This window comes from Ursus maritimus, unplaced genomic scaffold, assembly GCF_017311325.1.
Source record: "Ursus maritimus isolate PB19 unplaced genomic scaffold, ASM1731132v1 scaffold_28, whole genome shotgun sequence".
NCBI classification, from domain to species: domain Eukaryota; kingdom Metazoa; phylum Chordata; class Mammalia; order Carnivora; family Ursidae; genus Ursus; species Ursus maritimus.
In genome coordinates, this window is record NW_024425341.1 from 36,512,210 (window position 1) to 36,531,667 (window position 19,458).

The following is a 19,458-nucleotide window of genomic DNA, read 5'->3' on the forward strand; positions in this document are numbered from 1 at the left end:
ACTCTTCAAGGACTAGTTCAAGGCTGACCTATATGAGCTTTTCCAAACCATCCAGGCTTACAATTATCTCTTTTCTAACGATAAGGACCACTGCTTGACGAGAGCACTCATTTTGCACTTGTTTGAGTTTGCTAGGGCTGCCTTAACAAATCCCACAGGCTGAGTGGTTTAAAAACTAAAAATTTATTTTCTTACAGCTCTGGAAGCTGGAAGTCCAAGAGCTAAGTGTCAGCAGGGTTAATTCATGCTGAAGCCTCTCTCATTGGCTTGCAGATGGCCACCTTCTCATTGTGTCCTCATATGGTCTTCCCACTATGTGTATGTCTATGTTGTAATCTGCTTTTCTTAAGGACACCTAATCATATTTGATCGGGGCCCACCCCGACAACACTCTTTTACCTTAATTACCTCTTTAAAGGTACTGTCTCCAAATAAAGTTGCATTCTGAGATATCGGGGGTTAGGGCTTCACCATCATGAATTAGGGGAGACACAGTTCAGCCCATAACAGTTCTTCACAGCACTACACCTCACCATTTCACCTTGCTCTTTCTTGTGGTTCCTAAACGTTTATTTTCTGTGTGATTCTTAAGAAGACGCAAAACTTCAAGGACTAATATCAAACATTTGTTTCTTTTTACCCATGGCAGCACTTTGCAGTAAGAAACAGACATCAGTGTTTTTGCAAAGAATGGTTGGAGCTTCTGCTAGTTCCAAATTACTCCTTCAAATCCTTGTCAGCTCTGGTGATACTCTCTTCTTCTGTAATGATGTTACCCCCTTTAGAGCATCATAGAATGGTGGGGGATGAGGGGTGGCCAGAGCTTTATCTGGAGGATTCAGGAATGAAAGAGGACAGTGCACTCATACAGTAATGATGAACATGTTTAAAACAGGTGTATTTTATTTGGTAGTGAAATAAGACTCACCAGTAATTATGTTCCCAATTAATTTTATCCTATCATGGTCCCAAAAGTATCTAAAGAAGCTACCAGAGACAGTCAAGTTGATCTCTTAAAATGGAATTCCAAGATCTAGAGGAGGTCTTTTCTAAGGTAAAGCTTTAAGTGTTTATTTTTGTTGTTGTTCTGTAGATTGTTTATTTCTGTTGGAAACTGAGGCCAGGAGACGTTAAGCAAAACCTTAACAATATTCTGTTGCTTATATAATAGAGTTTGGGTGATGAGGGCCACTTAGATAGGTCAGGGGCTGAGACAGTTTGGTAGTAGGTCTTCTTACCACTCTCTTGGTCCGATTTTTCCATCTGACAAATTCCTATTCATGCTTCAGTCCTCCACAACCTTTAGTGCACCTCTGTGTGAATTGTAGTTTATTTAAAATCTGTAGCCCCTAGCTGATTATGAAATTCCAAGGGTAAGAACAGTTTTATTCATGGTCAGATGAACACAGTGGAATGAGGGGACACTGAAATGGGTCAATGGATCAGTAAAAATAATTGATTAATGGTAGCCTACATTCTAGGGCAGAGCAACTCCATTTACTTAATCAGTTACTGAATTATTTAAAATAAATACTTTCCTTTTAGTTACTTGGACATATTACTAGATAATCTTAGATCGAGGTCCCACTCCATCTATAAAACATACTTCTTTCAGCTTCGTATTATATTTACTACTAATGCCATTGAATATTTGCTTACTATTCCAGGAAAAGCTTAGTGCCTTTATCCACCACCTTGTCACCTATGGGTCATTCTCTCAAAGTGCATAGAAGAATGCCTTCCCGTAGATCTTGTGGATACTCCACGTTTTCTGCAGAATAGTAGAGTTAGGGCAGGGACTCAGGAGTGTGACTGCCTGGTTTCCATCCCTGCCCCCATCATTTACGAGTTCTGCGCCTCTGGTAAAATGAAACTTTCTGGCTCTCCACTTTTTCACATGTAAAATGAGAGTAAAAATATCTATGCCTGCATCATAGATTTGCGGTGAGAATCAAGTGACAGTAGATGGGCCAGAGGCACCACTTTATTTATAAGGTGCTTATTTAAAATGCCTGGTACTCGGGAAGTCATTCCGATTACTTTGATTGGCTATTTTGTCAGGGACCTTTCACTTGGATGATAATCTAGGTACTCCCAAGTCTTAAGGCTTCAGGCATTAGTTGCTCTTGGTTCCATGCCCAAAGGAAGCCCTACCCTCTTTCTCCCCCAGAACCAGCTCTTGAGACCATGAATGAGGTTGGACACCCATTCAACAAGCTTTAATTTCCTCATTCACTATCCTTGTTTCCTTTCCTGCTCCCTTTCCTTCTTGTCTCCATGGTTGTCTTGTTATGAAGCCTTGGAAGCCTTCTAGGACACAAAGGAGGCGTGAGGGATGGTAGACAGGAACAGGAACAGGTAATGTTGCGTTAGTGTCCAGGAGTTGCCAGGGGTCTCTTTAAGGCATTGCTCTTGGTTTTGATTCTCAGGCCTAGGCCTAGGGTCTTATATCTATATTTTAACACTTCTTCTATGTTAACCTGCCAAGAGACTCCTCTCTGGATGATTTTAAGGTAGAGTCACTATTTTATGTCAAAGCTCTAAAGCTATTTATCCTTATTTTTTTTAAGGGGCTTCATCGTGTGTGTGTGTGTGTGTGTGTGTGTGTGTGTGTGTGTGTGTGTGTAATATTACACAGCCATAAAAAGGATGAGATCTTGCCACTTGTGACAATATGGATGGATCTAGAGGGCATTATGCTAAGTGAAATCAATTGGAGGAAGACAAATATTATGAAATACATTTCACTTAAATGTGGAGTCTAAAAAAACAAAACAAATGAATAAACAAGCAGAATCAGTCCTACAAATACAGAGAACAAACTGATGTTTGCTGGGGTGGGGTGAGGGTGAGATGTGCAAAATGGGTGACAGGGAGTGAGAGACATAGGAGAGTAAGTCAGGAATAAGAGGCAGGGCATGGAGAATATGGTTGCTGACATTGTAGCAGCGTTGCATGAGGACAGATGGTAGCTACACTTGTAGAGGGCATAGCATAACACACAGAGTTGTTGAATCACTGTATTATACACCTGAAACTCTGTAACACTGTGTATCAGCTATACTCAGATTTTTAAAACGTACTGAAAAGAAAAGGAGCTTCAGAATCTGGGACCTTGGAAGGGCCAACCTGTGCTGACTAAATAAGTAATGGCCTATTTAATTAAAATAATGGTCTATTTTTCATACATCATAAGTTCAGTTAGATTTAAAATTTTTAAGAAGTAGTTTTTATAAAGAGAAAAATTGACCGACATCTCCTAGCAGGAAAAAAAAAAAATGCTTAAGTATTTTTAGTCCAGAAAAAAGAAAACAAGATGTCAGTGTTAAAAACAATAATAATATTCCTTCATATTTGAACCCTTAATAGTTTCAAAATGTTTTTTCATAATTACCCGAATTAACATTGAACACTCCTTACACAGGCAAGTCGGCCATTGCACTTGACATTTTGCAGATGATGCAGCTTAAGTTGACAGAGAATTATATCCCAGGTCCTCTGACTCTTGTTCCAGTGCTCTCTCCAATAAATCTTACCGCAAGTGAGAGAAAAAATGGAGTAAGACAAAGAATAATCTCATTAAAGGCATCACTCCCTTCAAAGGTGAGAATCTAAGGACCCAACATGTAAGTACTCTAATGGCACAAAGAAGGGCTCTTCAGAAGGTCTTGAAAAAAAATCTTCTGTTCCACAGTTTCTTCCCACCTTGAATAAACACAGGCTTCTAGTGATGATCATATCATTAGAAACATCCACCTAACTCCAAAATTGTCCATGGAAATTATAAGGTCATTAAAGAAAATTGTGAATATTATCAGTGGTTGCCAGGATTGCAGAGTAAGAAATCCTGATGGGCTGCTCTGTGCTCCAGGGGTCTCTTTTCTATGAAGACTCATGATCTCGACCCAGCCTTTTCAGATAATACAAGAATTTAAAAGCCATGTGTGCTTATATTGGTGGAAAAAAACCCCAAATGAATAATAAGCTAGTAAGAATGCAAGACAAGAAATTTTTCCCTTCTAAGAATGATCGACATATTTAAGAGCATCTTTTAAATTAGGAAGTGCAAAAATGTGTGATGCGGTTTGAGGAAAAAAAATTATCCTTTGGAAATATCTTCATTTTTGCAACTAATGAAGCCTTTCTGAATATGGTAAGAGATGTATGTACTCAGACTTTTTATGTCATTTAATGTTTTTAAGCTAACTTTTAAAATAAACATCATAATCATAATGAGTTCAAAACCACAAATTTAGCAAAACCAGAAACATGAATCGTGTATAACCAACCTAGATACTAGAGATGTAGAAGCAGATAGATATTCTCTCTCCCTTCTTGGAATTTATAGGAGTTTAGAAAGAACACAGAAATAGAATAAGAAATTGGTGTTACCGACATTGCGCTTTGGTTAGCAGTCTGGAGTATACAGGCCGCTATGGAAATCAAGGAAGATGTCACAAGGAATAACGTCTAAAACTGAGCCTCCCCACAGGAGGGAACTGATGACCTTTTGAAGATTGATGACTTTCCTGTGATTATTCTTAATCTTAGCCCTTTATTTTCTTCTGACTGAAACAATGTTTATTGAAAAGAACAGACGGGCAGGGGACCAGTCAGGAGGTTGCGTGGGCGTGATGAGAAGCCGTACGATCAGGACTGAGAATCCTGTATTTTACCTCCTTAAGCTCAAGTACGTAGCCTGGTTTAAACAAATTTGGATATAGTTCTTCTTAAATACTGACATAGCTCCATTTCCAAGAGTGTCTGTTTTTTTGGTTGTTGTTGTTTATTGGACTTATCCCTCTTTGCATACATTTGTAGGCATCAATACAATCTATTACCAGTTTTGGTAGAAATGGGTCCAGGGGCTTCGATCTGATTTTGTCTCCACAGTAAGACATTTTTCAAAGTTGTAATGCCAAAGTAACACTATTAAAACAAGAGGATTTAATCTGGTGTCTTACATGGCATAGTGGCCTCTAACCTCTATGCGGAATGTCCTTACAAGCACCAAAAAAGTTTTACACTAAGTAATCAAAGAATCCACTGTTTGAAAACAACCATTAATTTAGATAACATAATTTTTTTTAAAAATCAAGAATATAGGGGTCTATACCATTTCTGCTTGCTCTATGATTTGTCTGGTTTTATCAGCATATCTAGAAAGGAACTTGCTTTTTTTCCTCACGAAATTTTTAAAAAATTTTTTATGTTTTATTTTTTATTGCAGAGAAATATACATAACATAAAATTTTCCATCTGAACCATTTTTAAGTATACAGTTCAGAGTGTTAAGTACGTTCACATTATTGTGCCTCTGATCTCCAGAACTTTCTGTCTTGCAAAACTAAAACTCCGTACCCATTAAACAACTCCTTATTGCGCACAGAGGGCCATAGGGGAAGGGAGGGAAATCTGAAGGGGGAGAAATCAGAGAGGGAGATGAACCATGAGAGACAGTGGGCCCTGGGAAATGAACTGAGGGTCTCAGAGGAGAAGGGGGTGGGGGGCGGGGTAACTCAGTGATGGGTATTAAGGAGGGCACGTGTTGTGGTGAGCGTTGGGTGTTCTACGTAACTAATGAATCATTGAACACTACATCAAAAACTAATGATGTACTATACAGTGGCTAACTGAACAGAATAAAAAAAGTACATCAAGATAAATAACTCCCTGTTGCTCCTCCCTCACCCCCTGACAACTACCCTTCTGCTTTTCGTCTCTATGAATTTCACTACTCTAAGTAGTTGTATAACTGGAATCCTACAATAACTTTTTCTTTTTACATCTGGCTCATTTCACTTAGCTTACTGTCCTCAAGATTCATCCATGTTGTATCCTGAGTTGGAAGCTCCTTCCTTTTTAAGGCTGAATGATGTTCCATTGTATGTATAACCCATTTTGTCTATCCATTCATCTGTCAGTGGATACTTGGGTTGCTTCCATCTTTTTTTTTTTTTAAAGATTTTATTTATTTATTTGACAGAGAGAGAGACAGCCAGCGAGAGAGGGAACACAAGCAGGGGGAGTGGGAGAGGAAGAAGCAGGCTCATAGCAGAGGAGCCTGATGTGGGGCTAGATCCCATAACGCCGGGATCACGCCCTGAGCTGAAGGCAGACGCTTAACCGCTGTGCCACCCAGGCGCCCCTGCTTCTATCTTTTGGCTACTGTGTATAATGCTGCTGTGAACATGGGCATTTAATTATTTAGGACACCTACCCCGAAATGGAATTGCTAGATCATATGGTAATTCTATTTTTAATTTTTTCAGGAACCACCATACTGTTTTCCATAGTGCCTGCACCAGTTTGCATTCCCACCAACACTCCATGAGGGTTCCCCTTTGTCTGTATCCTTGACAACACCTGTTGCTTCCTGTGTTGTTAATTTTAGCCATTCTGACTGCTGTGAGGTGATATCTCATTGTAGATTTGATTTGTATTTCCCTGATGATGAGTGATGTTGAGCATCTTTTCATGTGTCTATTGGCCATCTGTATGTCTTCTTTGGAAAAGTATCTATTCATATCTTCTGCCCATTTCTTAACTGGATTATTTATTTTGGGGGGTGTTGAGTTTGATAAGAACTTTTCAGATTTTGGATACTAACCCTGTATCAGATATGTCATTTGTGAATACTTCTCCCATTCCACATATTGTACTACTATGTACTTACCTAAGGATGCAAAATATTAATTCAAAGGGAATAAATATATCTCAAAGTTTATAGCAGCAATATCTATAATAGCCAAACTATAGAGAAATTGTAAATGTCCATCAAGCGATGAATGGATAAAGAAGATGTGATATATCTATCTATCTATCTATCTAGTACAATTAATATAATATAATATAATTAATATAATATAATATAATAGCATATTACTAAGCAACAAAAAGGAATTAGGGGTGCCTGGGTGGCACAGCGGTTAAGCGTCTGCCTTCGGCTCAGGGCATGATCCCGGCGTTCTGGGATCGAGCCCCACATCAGGCTCCTCTGCTGTGAGCCTGCTTATTCCTCTCCCACTCCCCCTGCTTGTGTTCCCTCTCTCACTGGCTGTCTCTATCTCTGTCGAATAAATAAATAAAATCTTTAAAAAAAAAAAAAGGAATGAAATCTTGCCAATGATGTGGATGGTGCCAGAGTCTATTATCCTAAGTGAAATAAGTCAGTCACAGAAAGACAAATACCATACGATTTTACTCATGTGTGGAATTTAAGAAACAAAACAAAAAACATAGTGGGAGAAAAAAAGAGAGGCAAAGCAAGAAACAGACTCTTAGCTATAGAGAACAAACTGAGGGAGGGAGGTGGGTGGGGGAAGGGTGAAAATAATGATGGGGATGAAGGAGGGCACTTGTGACGAGCACCTGTTGTACAGAAGTGCTGAATCACTGTTCTACATCTGAACCTAATATTACTCTGTATGTTAACTAACTGGAATTTAAATAAAAACTTGGAGGAAGAAAAAGTCCATAGAATCCAGTGATGGGGAAAGAATATATACATAAAAAATAAAGATCATATACCATGTCAGATAGCAACAGGTGCCATGCAGGGGGAAAAAAGTGGTATAAAAAGGAGTGGATGGGGAGGGTGGTGCTAAGTTTTAATAACGGGACTGGAGTGTTGGGGGGGGGGGGGAGAGTCCTGGTGCAAGACCGTAAATGTCCCAAGTTAATGCAAACTGTTTCTGATCCTTTTTTATAATAGGAATGGGGAAGATTGCACTGATTAGCCTAGTGGCTGCGGACGAGGTGCCTGAGCCATGTCACTCTGTTCCGCCTCTAGCACAGCTGCTGCAGTGGGCTACACCTGGAGTTTGTAGTAGTCCATTGTCATCTTCTCGAACCTGGCTGGCTTTTTGAAGCGTCTGGCCGGTAAATTTATCATATCCCTGATGGGGATATATTGTGCATTTCGTGCATCCTTTAGGTTTTTGAGGCTGGCACTAATTTCTATTTCCTCTAGGGTGTAATACAGAGAGTCCCTTTAAGAGGATTCAACCTAAGACTTTTTCACTTTACAGAGGTGTGAAAGCATTCCATGGAATCCATACTTCAATCTTTCGCTCTTTACCCAGGCTAGCGATACGCGGCACAATCCTCGCTCATGATGCTGAACAGCGGCAGGGAATTGTAGCTCCCAGTCAGCCACCCAGTCATGGGAGTCAACAACCAGTACACACACAACCATTCTGTGTGTCACTTTCAGTACAGCATTCCATACATTAAAGGAGCTGTTCAGCACTTCACTGCACACAGACTTTGTGTGAGATGATTTTGCCCAACTGCAGGCTAGTGTAAGTGTTCCGAGCACGTCGACGTGGGCTAGGCTAGACTGCGGTGCTCAGTAGCTTAGGTGTAGTACGTGCATTTTTGACTTTCTGTATTTTCAACTTATGATGGGCATGTTTGGATGTAACCCCACTGTAAGTTGAGGATCCGTATTGTTTTGAGTTAATATTTTGGCTGAGGGGAGGAGGGTCATGGACAGTTTCAGATTCTTGTTTGTTTTTTCCCATTATGAGAGCTCTTGCCACTGGCCGAGGGACCAGTATTTGGGTTCTGTCAATTACAGAGTATATCCGTTCCAGGTGTATATGCAGAATAGGAGAAATGACCACTTGGCGTTCCCCCATCACCTTCACTCTAAGAGGGAGCACGTAGGACACTCTGATGACACATGTAAATGTCAGCTAGGACCCTGTGTCCAGGTCTCCAAATGTCTGGATATTTCCTCTTCCCCAGTGCACCACTGATTAAATGATTGCAGGTCTCTTTGGGGAAAGAGTGTCAGAATCATTACCATCTGTACCTGCTGAGGTGTTTCAGGTTAGCTCCTTCTGAGAATCCAGCCTCTAGTCAATGGGTTCAGAATCTGTGGATTCTAGTGTGGAAACGGAACAAGGGATCATAGCTTTCTATTGAGGCAGTTCCTGATCCATCTTTAATTTCTTTTGGTGGATAGATTGGTCAACACCTTTGCTGGCTGATGATGTATTCTTATTAATCATGACCATAGCCCTCTGTGGGTCAGGCAGAAAGCTGCTCTTCAAACTTTGCCATGTATTTCAGTGACTGTGCCCACCTTAACTCTAATTACGAGTGGACAGGAGAGAAGATGGGGTAAATCCTCAGTGGGGCCTTTTGTCTTGCAAGACAGAGGCTCCCGCATCACCTTCAGGAAGGGAGGAACAGTAGACTTGAATGTGAAGAGGATCATTTCTTCACGCCTAGTGGAGTTAGGGGACCTAGGAATGGTAAGCAACTTCTAAAATGGCTTCCAGGAATCCCCGCCCCCCACTGGTATTCATGCCCTTGTGTAATCACCTATCTTGAGAGTCGGCAGGACCTAGTGACTTGCTTCTAATCAATAACATACAGCAAAAGTGTCAGGATGTCACATTATATCATGCGCTCTGTTTTCAAAAAATGTAGAAACAAGCTGCCTTTTGAAAAGTAAGCTTCATAGGTTTTATTCAAATTTATATCTAAACTGGAAGAAAATAGTTAAAAGTATAAAACTCTCAGGACTCAGATTAATGTCTTACATTTAACTTTTAAAAATTTTTATTTTTTATCATTTTACAAGTTTTCATTTTAATTCCAGTTAACATATAGTGATGTATTAGTTTCAGGTGTACAGTATAGAGATTCAGCACTTCCATACATCACCCTATGCTCATCACAACAGCTCTACTCTTTAATTCCCTTCACCTACTTCACTCATCCCCACCCTCCTCCCCTCTGATAACCATCTATTCTCTATGATTAAAAGTCTGATTTTTGGTTTGCCTCCCTCACTGTTTTTTTTTCTTTGTCTGCTTTGTTTCTTAAATTCCACATGTACGTGAAATCATACAGTATTTGTCTTTGACTTATTTTGCTTAGTGTTATGCTGTCTCCATCCATTTCATTGCCAATGGCAAGATTTCATTTTTTGTATGGCTTAGTAATATTCCTTTGTGTGCACGCACACACACACACACCATTATATAATAATGGTAATAATATAATAATATTCCAGTAATATTCTTTATGCATTGATCAGTCGATGGACACTAGGGCTGCTTCCATATCTTGGCTGTTGTAAATGCAGCTATAAACATAAGGCTGCATGTATCCGTTTGAATTAATGTTCTTGTATTCTTTGGGTAAATACCCAATAGTGCAATTGCTGGATCGTAATGTAGTTCTACTTTTAACTTTTTGAAGAAACTCCACAGTGTTTTCCGTGGTGGCTGCACAAGTCTGCATTCCCACCAACAGTGCATGAGAGTTCCTTTTTCCCCACATCCTCACTAACACGTTTCCTGAGTTGATTTTAGCCATTCTGACAGGTGTGAATTGATATCTCACTGTGGTTTTTGATTTGCATTTCCCTGATGGCAGGTGATGGTGAGCATCTTTTCATATGTCTCTTGGTCATCTGGATGTCTTCTTTGGGGAAGTGTCTGTTCATGTGTTCTACTCATTTTTAAATTGAATTATTTGGTTTCTGTGTGTGGAATTTTTAAGTTCTTTGTGTATTTTGGATACCAACCCTTTATCAGTATGTCATTTGCAAATATCTTCTCCCATTCCATAGGTCGCCTTTCAGTTTTGTTGATTGTTTCCTTCACTGTGCAGAAGCTTTTTATTGTGATGTAATCCCAATATTTTATTTTTGTTTTTGTTTCCCTTGCCTCAGGACACAAATCTAGAAAAAAGTTGTTATGGCCAATATCAGAGAGGTTACTGTCTATGTTCTCTTCTAGGATTTTTATGGTTTCCGATCTCACATTTAGGCCTTTCAACCATTTTGAATTTATTTTTGTGTATAGTGTAAGAAAGTGGTCCAGTTTCATTCATTTGCATGTAGCTGTCCACTTTTTCCAGCACCATTTGTTGATGAGATTGTCCTTTTCCCATTGGATAGTCTTTTCTGCTTTGTTGAAGTTTAATTAACCACATAATTGTTGGCTCATTTCTAAGTTTTCTATTCTGTTGTTCTGATCGGGTCTATTTTTGTGCCAGTACCATACTGTTTTGATGAATACAGCTTTGTAATATAACTTGAAGCCTGAAACTGTGATGCCTCTAGCTTTGCTTTGCTTTCTCAAGATTGCTTTTGCTATTTGGGGTCCTTTGTGGTTCCATACAAATGTTGGGATTGTTTGTTCTAGTTCTGTGAAAAATGCTGTTGTTATTTTGATAGGAATTGCATGAAATGTGCAGATTGCTTTGGGTAGTACAGACATTTTAACAATGTTTGTTCTTCCCATCCAGGAGCATGGAATGTCCTTCCGTTTCTTTGTGTCGTCTTCAGTGTCTTTCAACAGCATTTTATAGTTTTCAGAGTACAGGTCTTTGACCTCTTTGGTCAGGTTTATTCCTAGGTATCTTACGATTTTGGGTGTAATTATCAATGGGATTATTTTCTTAATTTCTCTTTCTGCTGCTTCAGTATTGGTGTATAGAAATACAACCAGTTTCTGCACATTGATTTTGTATACTGAGGCTTTACTGAATTAGTTTATCAGTTCTAGCAGTTTTTTGGTGGAGTCTTTAGGATTTTCTGTATAGAGTATCATGTCATCTTTAGTGAATGTTTTCCTTGTTCCTTACCAATTTGGATTCCTTTTATTTCTTTTTGTTGTCTGATTGCTGTGGTTGGGACTTCCAGTACTATGTTGAATAACAGTGATGAGAGTGGACATCCTTGTCTTGTTCCTGACCTTAGGGGGAAAAGCTCTCACATTTTCCCCATTAAGGATGATGTCAGCTGTGGGTTTTTCATAGGTGGACTTTTTTATGCTAATGTATATTCCCTCTAAGCCTACTTTTTTGGTTTTTTAAAAATCACAAATGGATGTTGTACTTTGTCAAATGCTTTTTCTGCATCTATTTAAATGGTTGTATGATTCTTATCCTTTTTCCTGTTGATGTGATGTATCACGTTTGATTTTTAAATATTGAACCATCCTTGCAACCCAGAAAGAAATTCCACTTGATTGTGGTGAATGATCTTTTTAATGTATCGTTGTATTCAGTTTGCTAATATTTTATTGAGGATTTTTGCATCTATGTTCATCAGGAATATGGGCTGATAGTTCTCTTTTTTAGTGGTGTCTTTATCTGGTTTTAGTATCAAGATAATGCTGGCCTCATAGAATGAAGTTGGAAGTTTTCCTTCCTTTTTTATTTTTTGCAATTAAGTTTAAGGTATTAACTCTCTTGTAGGTATAAATTCTTCTTTAAATGCTTAATAGAATTCCTCTGTGAGCTCTCTGGTCCTGGACTTTAGTTTGTTGGGAGTTTTTTGATTACTGACTCAACCTCTTTTCTGATTATTGGTCTATTCAAATTTTCTGTGTTCTCCTGTTTCAGTTTTGGGAGTTTATATGTTTTAGGAATTTATCCCATTTCTTGTAGATTGTACAATTTGTTGGCATATTTTTTTGTAATATTCTCTTATAATTGTTTGTATTTCTGTGGTGTTGGTTATTTCTCCTCTCTCATGTGTGATTTTATTTCTTTGAGTCCTTTCTCTTTCTTCTTGATAAGTCTGAGTAGAGATTTATCAGTTTTATTGATTATTTCAAAGAACCAGCTCCTGGTTTCATTGATTTATTCTGTTGCTTTTTTAGTTTCTATCATTTACTTCTAATCTTTATTATTTATTTCCTTCTGCTGGTTTTAGGTTTGTTTGTTCTTTTTCTAGCTCCTTTAGATGCAAGGTTAGGTTGTTTATTTGAGATTTTTCTTGCTTCTTGAGATAGTCCTGTATTACTGTATACTTCCCTCTTAAAACCACTTTTGCTGCATCCCAGAGGTTTTCAGTTGTTGTGTTTTCATTTTCACTTTTTTCCATACACTTTATTTCTTCTTTGATTTCCTTGTTGACCCATTCATTGTTTAGTAGCATGTTGTTTAACTTCCATGTATTTGTGGTCTCTACAGATTTTTTTCTTGTGAATGGCTTCTTATTTCATAGTGTTGTGGTCATAAAAGATGCATTGTATGACGTGATCTTGAATTTGTTGACCTTCATTTTATGGGCTAATATGTTACCTATTCTGGTGAATGTTCCATGTGCACCTGAAAAGAATGTGTATTCTGCTGTTTGAGGATGGAATGCTGTGAACGTATCTGTTAAATCCATCTGTTCCAGGGTGTCATTCAAAGGCACTGTTCCCTGGTTGATGTTCTGTTTAGATGATCTGTTGTTCGTTGATGTAATGATGTAGATGATGTAAGTGGGGGTGTTAAAGTCCCCTACTCTTATTGTATTATTATCAATTAGTTCCTTTAGGTTTTTTATTAACGGTTTTATGTATTTAGGTGCTACTATATTGGATACATAAATATTTATAATCATTAATATTCTTCTTGGCTTGTCCCCTTTATTATTATATAATGTCCTTCTTTGTCTCTTCTTACAGTCTTTGTTTTAAAGTCTATTTTGTCCAATATAAGTATTGCTACTCTGTCTTTCTTTTGACATCATTTGCATGACAGATGTTTCTCCATCCTCTCACTTTCAATCTGCTGGTGTCTTTAGGTCTAAAATGTGTCTCTTGTAGGTAGTATATAGATGGGTCTTGCTTTTTTGTCATTCTTCCACCTTATGTCTTTTGATGGGTGTGTTTCATCCCTTTACATTCAAAGTAATTATTGATAAATATGTACTTATTGCCATTTTCTTGCTTGTTTTGTGGTTGTTTCTGAAGATTTTCTCTGATCCTTTCTTGTCTCCCTCTCCTTCATGTTTGCTGATTTTCTTGATTTATATATCTGGATTTCTTTCTCTTTTTTCTATGCATATTTATTAGTGGGTTTGATATATGCTTACCATATGTTTGTGTATAACCTCTTCTGCATATAACAGTCGGTGTTAAGTTGATGGTGGTGTAAGTTTGAACCCATTCTTCTCTCCTTTCCTCCCCACATTTTAGGTATATGCCATTATATCATATATCCTTTTTTGGTGAGTTCCTTGACTAATTTTTATAGAAATATTCATTTTTACTGCTTTTGTGTTTCCCATATTTATACTGTCATTCTTGGTCTCTGCTTTCCATTCAAAGAGTCCTCTTTAATATTTCTTGCAGAGTTGGTTTAGTGCCCACAAACTCGTTTATCTTTTGTTTGTCTGAGAAACCATCTCTCCTTCTATTCTGAATGATAGCCTTCTTGGATAGAGTATTCTTGGCTACAGAGTCTTCCCATTCAGCATTTTGAATATATCATGGCACTCCCTTCTGGCTTGTCAAATTTCTGTTGAAAAGTCTCCTGGTAGTCTTATGGGTTTTCCCTTGTAAGTTAAAGACATCTTTTGTCTGCTGCTTTTAATTTTTTTTCTTTTTCCACTATATTTATAAACTTAATTACAATATGTTTTGGTGTCTGTCTGGTTTTATTGATTTTGATGGGAGTTCTCTGTGCCTCCTGAATCTGGATGTCTGTTTACTTCCACAGACTAGGGAAGTTTTTAGTTATTTATTTCTTCAAATAAATTTTCTGTCCCCTCTTTCTCTCTCTCCTTCTTCCAGGACTCCTGTACAATGTAAGTTACTACATTTGATGAAGTCATTGAGTTCCCTAAGTCTATCATTTTGCATAATTCTTCTTTCTCTCTTTTGTTCAGCTAATTATGTTCCATTCCTCTGTCTTCTAAGTCACTAATTCATTCCTCTGCTTCTTCCATCCTGCTGTCCATTCTGTCAAACGTGTTTCTCATTTCATTTATTGTACTCTTTATCTCTACTATGTTATTCCTTATCTCTGTGTTAAAGGTCTCACTCATGTCCTCCTCTCTTTCCTCAAGTCCAGTGAGTATCCTTATGATCATTGCTTTAATGTCTTTATTTATCAGGCATATCCTTATGTCCATTTTGTTTAGATCTCTGACCATGGCTTTGTCCTGTTTATTCACTTGGGATAAACTTCTCTGTCTCCTGATTTTGTCTGCCCCTCTGTGTCTGTTTCTGTTTGTTAAGAAAGTCACCTGTGTCTTCTGCTCTTGAAAGTAGTGACTTAATGAAGAGGAGGTCCTGGAGTGCCCTTCAGTGCTGTGTCCCCTGTTCACCAGACTCTGGCCCTTCAGGAGTGTATTCTGTGTGTGTTCTTTACATCCTGCTGTTGTGTCTGAGTCACTTTTCCTTTCTGTACAGTCATCTTCACTGACTTTCTGCCTGTTGGGGGCTTTGTTTGCTCTCCATTAGTGGGACCCAAGCAGACGAGTTCTTGGGGCACATGCCACTGGGGAACTTGGGAGCAGGGCAGTTGGTGTTAGCAAAATGTTGCTGGGCCACTAGTCATATGCCAGATTCCTGTTGGCTGGTGGCTGCATGCCAGTGCAGCCAGGGGTGTGCAGCTGAGTGTGGTATGGTGGCTCATATTTAACTGTTCTGAATTGTCTAAACATTTATTCTCTAGATCAGTGGTCACAGAGTCAGTGAAGATATTAGAGCTTCTAGGCACCAATACTCAAGAGGTCTTAGCTATTTGTTGAACTCATTATGGAAATAGAAAGTACAATTCATTTTTCTATTCCAAACAAAACTATTTTTCCACTCTATGTTAATAAACCAGATATATTTGCATCACTCACAGGAAAGTCACAGTTCTATCAGAAATTAGAGCACCTGATTACTACAAGAAAGACAGGATTGGTATCTGATGTCTAAAAGCAACAATAATCATTTGGTTTTGAAATGGGCATATTAATCATAGACTTTCTGTCAACAAAACACAGAAATGTAACCTAGTAATAAACTGTTCCTAGGGTCAGAGCATTATTACTATCAATATAGCACAACTTCTAAATAATCTTTTATTCTTTAAAGCTGTGGGTGCTGTTCATATTATTGAAAATCATCAACTGTAAAGATAACACAAAAAGCAGCCTGTTGGCTAAAACACACAATATGCACAGGTACACACAGACACCCATACACAAAAGCGTTCTCCCATGTTAAACTCTCTAATGCTAAAAAAATACTGCTTAAGTAATTGCTTTCATTAATTTAAAATGTTTCTGTTCTGCAGACGGTAAATATTACAAAATATGATTAAGGCTTATGATTCTAATATTATTAAATGTTCCTTTATAATTGATGTCCCTTAGTCGAATTTAAATTTCTCTTTGCCACTTTAAAACAAGGTGATTGCACGTGTGACTCCATTATCCTTCAGTGGTAGACAAGCATGAGTTGATCCCATATCCAATTAGAATATGTCCCAGCATTTCAAGAACTTGGCACAGCTAAGATCACACTCTTCTAAACATTATAATTACCAGACATCTCCTGGTACCCATTTAGTTTGTACTGAATTTTTACCCTGTTTGTTATTGTTACATTATATGTACACTAAGATTTTGATTAAAAAACTCACCATTTTGGCCCTTTCCTATATCTTACAAATCTAGTTTACACTCAGTCTTTGGTGTTCCAAAGACCACAGCTAAAATAAGTATTCACTTATCAGCAGCATAAATACTGAATATGATTAAAATCACTGTACTTTCTTCTGTAGATTTTCATCAACACACAGTTTTAGGAGATTTACAGAAGTTGTGATCAATATATACCATTGTGGAGAACATAGCACTTTTTGTACTATAGAAGATAATTTTTTTAATGGAGATTCTTTATTTTCTAAGCATAAAAGTAGGGAAAAGTAAAAAGTGGGAAAAATAAATTATAAAAATTATTTTTAAAAAGAAAATACTGCTTCTGCTCAGGCAATTCTTAAAGATAACAATTTAGTAATTTAAACTGACTGGAAATGTACTATTTTATTCCACATGTGTTTGCTTATTCGCAGTGAAATATTTGATGATGCATCAGAAACAGTCCAAAAAATGGCCAAAGTTATTCATTACATAATATTCACGCTGAATGTGTTTACTCCATGAGCAGTTATGGATTTAATATCCAAGATTGGTTATCCTCTCATATTACTTGCCAGAATATTTAAAATCAGGTAGTTCTGCTGCTTTGTCAGAAAAAAAGTCATACATGGAAATGATTCAAACATAAATATTTGGAAAGAAGATAAACAATAGAGTAGACAAACTGAAAGTATTCCTCCCTCCCCCCAATCTATTATTAGTTTTAAACAAATAAAATCACATTTTATGTGATTATGTAGCTTACATAATAAGGTATAGGCAATATGTCCCAAACTAATCTGTTCCAACACATATAAGAAATAAAATAAAATATGTTTAAAAGTGACATTCTGTGGTGGCCAAAAAGGAATCCTACCTGATTTAAATTTTTCATTGAGGCAGTCCTTCTAGTGGTAATATTCAAATGATTTACTTAAATTAGATTGGTCAAATTCTTTGGTCTATCCACTTCAACTGGATATTAGTGTGGGAACTTAAATTGCATAATGCTAACAATTGCACATAATGCTAGCAGTTGATTTTAGAAAAGACAATGATAGATGTTCTGCTATCCTTATTCCAGATCAAGTGATCTTGTGTAGATTTTGCCTATCCAGAGTTTCAGGTTCCACTGAGTGCTTTGGAAAAAAAGGTATTTCCCCCTGATATTATCGTAGATACAGTTTTTGGCCTCGCAAAGCCTCCAGCCTATGCAGTGAAATCCAAGCTATAGGCAAGTACAAATGTTCCTAAAATTTGTAAATGTGCCACTCAAAATGTTATTTCTTCTCATTTCCAACCCTCACATCACCACTAGTACTCCGATAGACAGAGGGAAGGCTAAAAAATTATTACGTTGGTAAATAACTCTGATAGATTAAAGAGGTTTAATTTAACAGAGATTTATAGCTTATTAACACAACACAGCAAATTTCCTTGAATTTGTTTCCTTGAATAATGCAGCGCATTGAACATGTGCCATGCTACCCACATACCAATTTGTACTAAGCAACGGACGTTTGATAAATAGTAATCTCGTAGTCTTGAAAGAGTTAATATTCCAGTGAACAAAATAGTTTGTCCACTGGAAAACCAGGTACAACTGATTACAGATTTGAATTTTTTGGGACAAAAAAAAAAACATATTTAGCTAAGGACTTCCTACTTATTATAGTGAGGAAGCCAGTGATAATATTTTGAGTGTTTATAAAACTTCTGCAGTGAGGTTCCATTAGAGGAAATCTGAGACTTTGACTTTGGTCTTTACAAGTTGCTTTTCCATTGTCAATATTTTAACTGGATAGTATTCTGATGTAGTGAAGAAAAATACTTCAAGACTTTAAGTTACATATCTGATTTTAAGATACTCTACTTGGCAGACGATTTTTAAAGGGCACAGTTTCTATTAAGTATTTATGCTACTGTATAAAGTAAGAAACAAAATTCTATAAAGAGCAAAGGAATATACAGTTAGCAACATAGTAGTTTATCCCCAGCATCAAGATAAAAGTATCCTACACTTTAAAAAGAGTTTAGGTTACCATGGTTAATTTTTTAAGGTTCAGTTACCTGAAATTTGGAATGTGGGTTTATTTTTTTTTTTTTAAAGATTTTATTTATTTATTTGACAGAGATAGAGACAGCCAGCGAGAGAGGGAACACAAGCAGGGGGAGCGGGAGAGGAAGAAGCAGGCTCCCAGCGGAGGAGCCCGATGTGGGACTCGATCCCAGAACGCCGGAATCACACCCTGAGCCGAAGGCAGACGCTTAACGACTGAGCCACCCAGGCACCCCTGGAATGTGGGTTTAAAACTTATCTATACTATTTACTGTTGGTTCTGACTAGAACATTTACACATAAATGAGTTGGTGGGTAAAGTTTTAGGGATAACTTACACACACACACACCCCTTTACTCCCCACCACAAACCATAATTTAGTGTTTCCCAAATATGCTTGATGAAAACAGTTATCAGAGGAACCTTTTAAAACAAATGATAGAACTTTCCAAGGAGGTTCTGATTATCTAGATATAGAGATATTTACAAATATATCCAAATCACTTTTTGTCTTATATATATAGCTGCAAATCACCAACTCTTTCTACTATGTAATAGTTTTGTTGAAGAACTTTAAAGCACAAGAAAACATGGCTCTAATTTCCTGCAAAGCACTCCTGTAACAAACCTGACAGTGGTCCTAAATAGCTCTTTGGAATAAACTAGAGCCATAGTTTATGAAACCATAGTTTACCTGGGCATTTTCCTTCTCCTAGACTTTTAGGATTATTAGGGCAATCAGATACTGAAATGAATTATTAAAGAATATTGCTTTGAAATATCTATAAAAGAAAAACAGTCTGGTTTAGATATTTACTTGCCCCAGTAGTTTTATCAATCTGGGACACATTCAGCACTGTATCTAAGGATCTACAGCTCTTTGATTCTTTATCAGTTTTAACTAAACTGCTTAGATGACTTCATAAATTAACAGAGATCAGTTCGAAATACTTTGTCAGTAACATGAATAACAATGATCTTCAGTGACAAAATAATAAAGCCAATGTCTAATAAAAT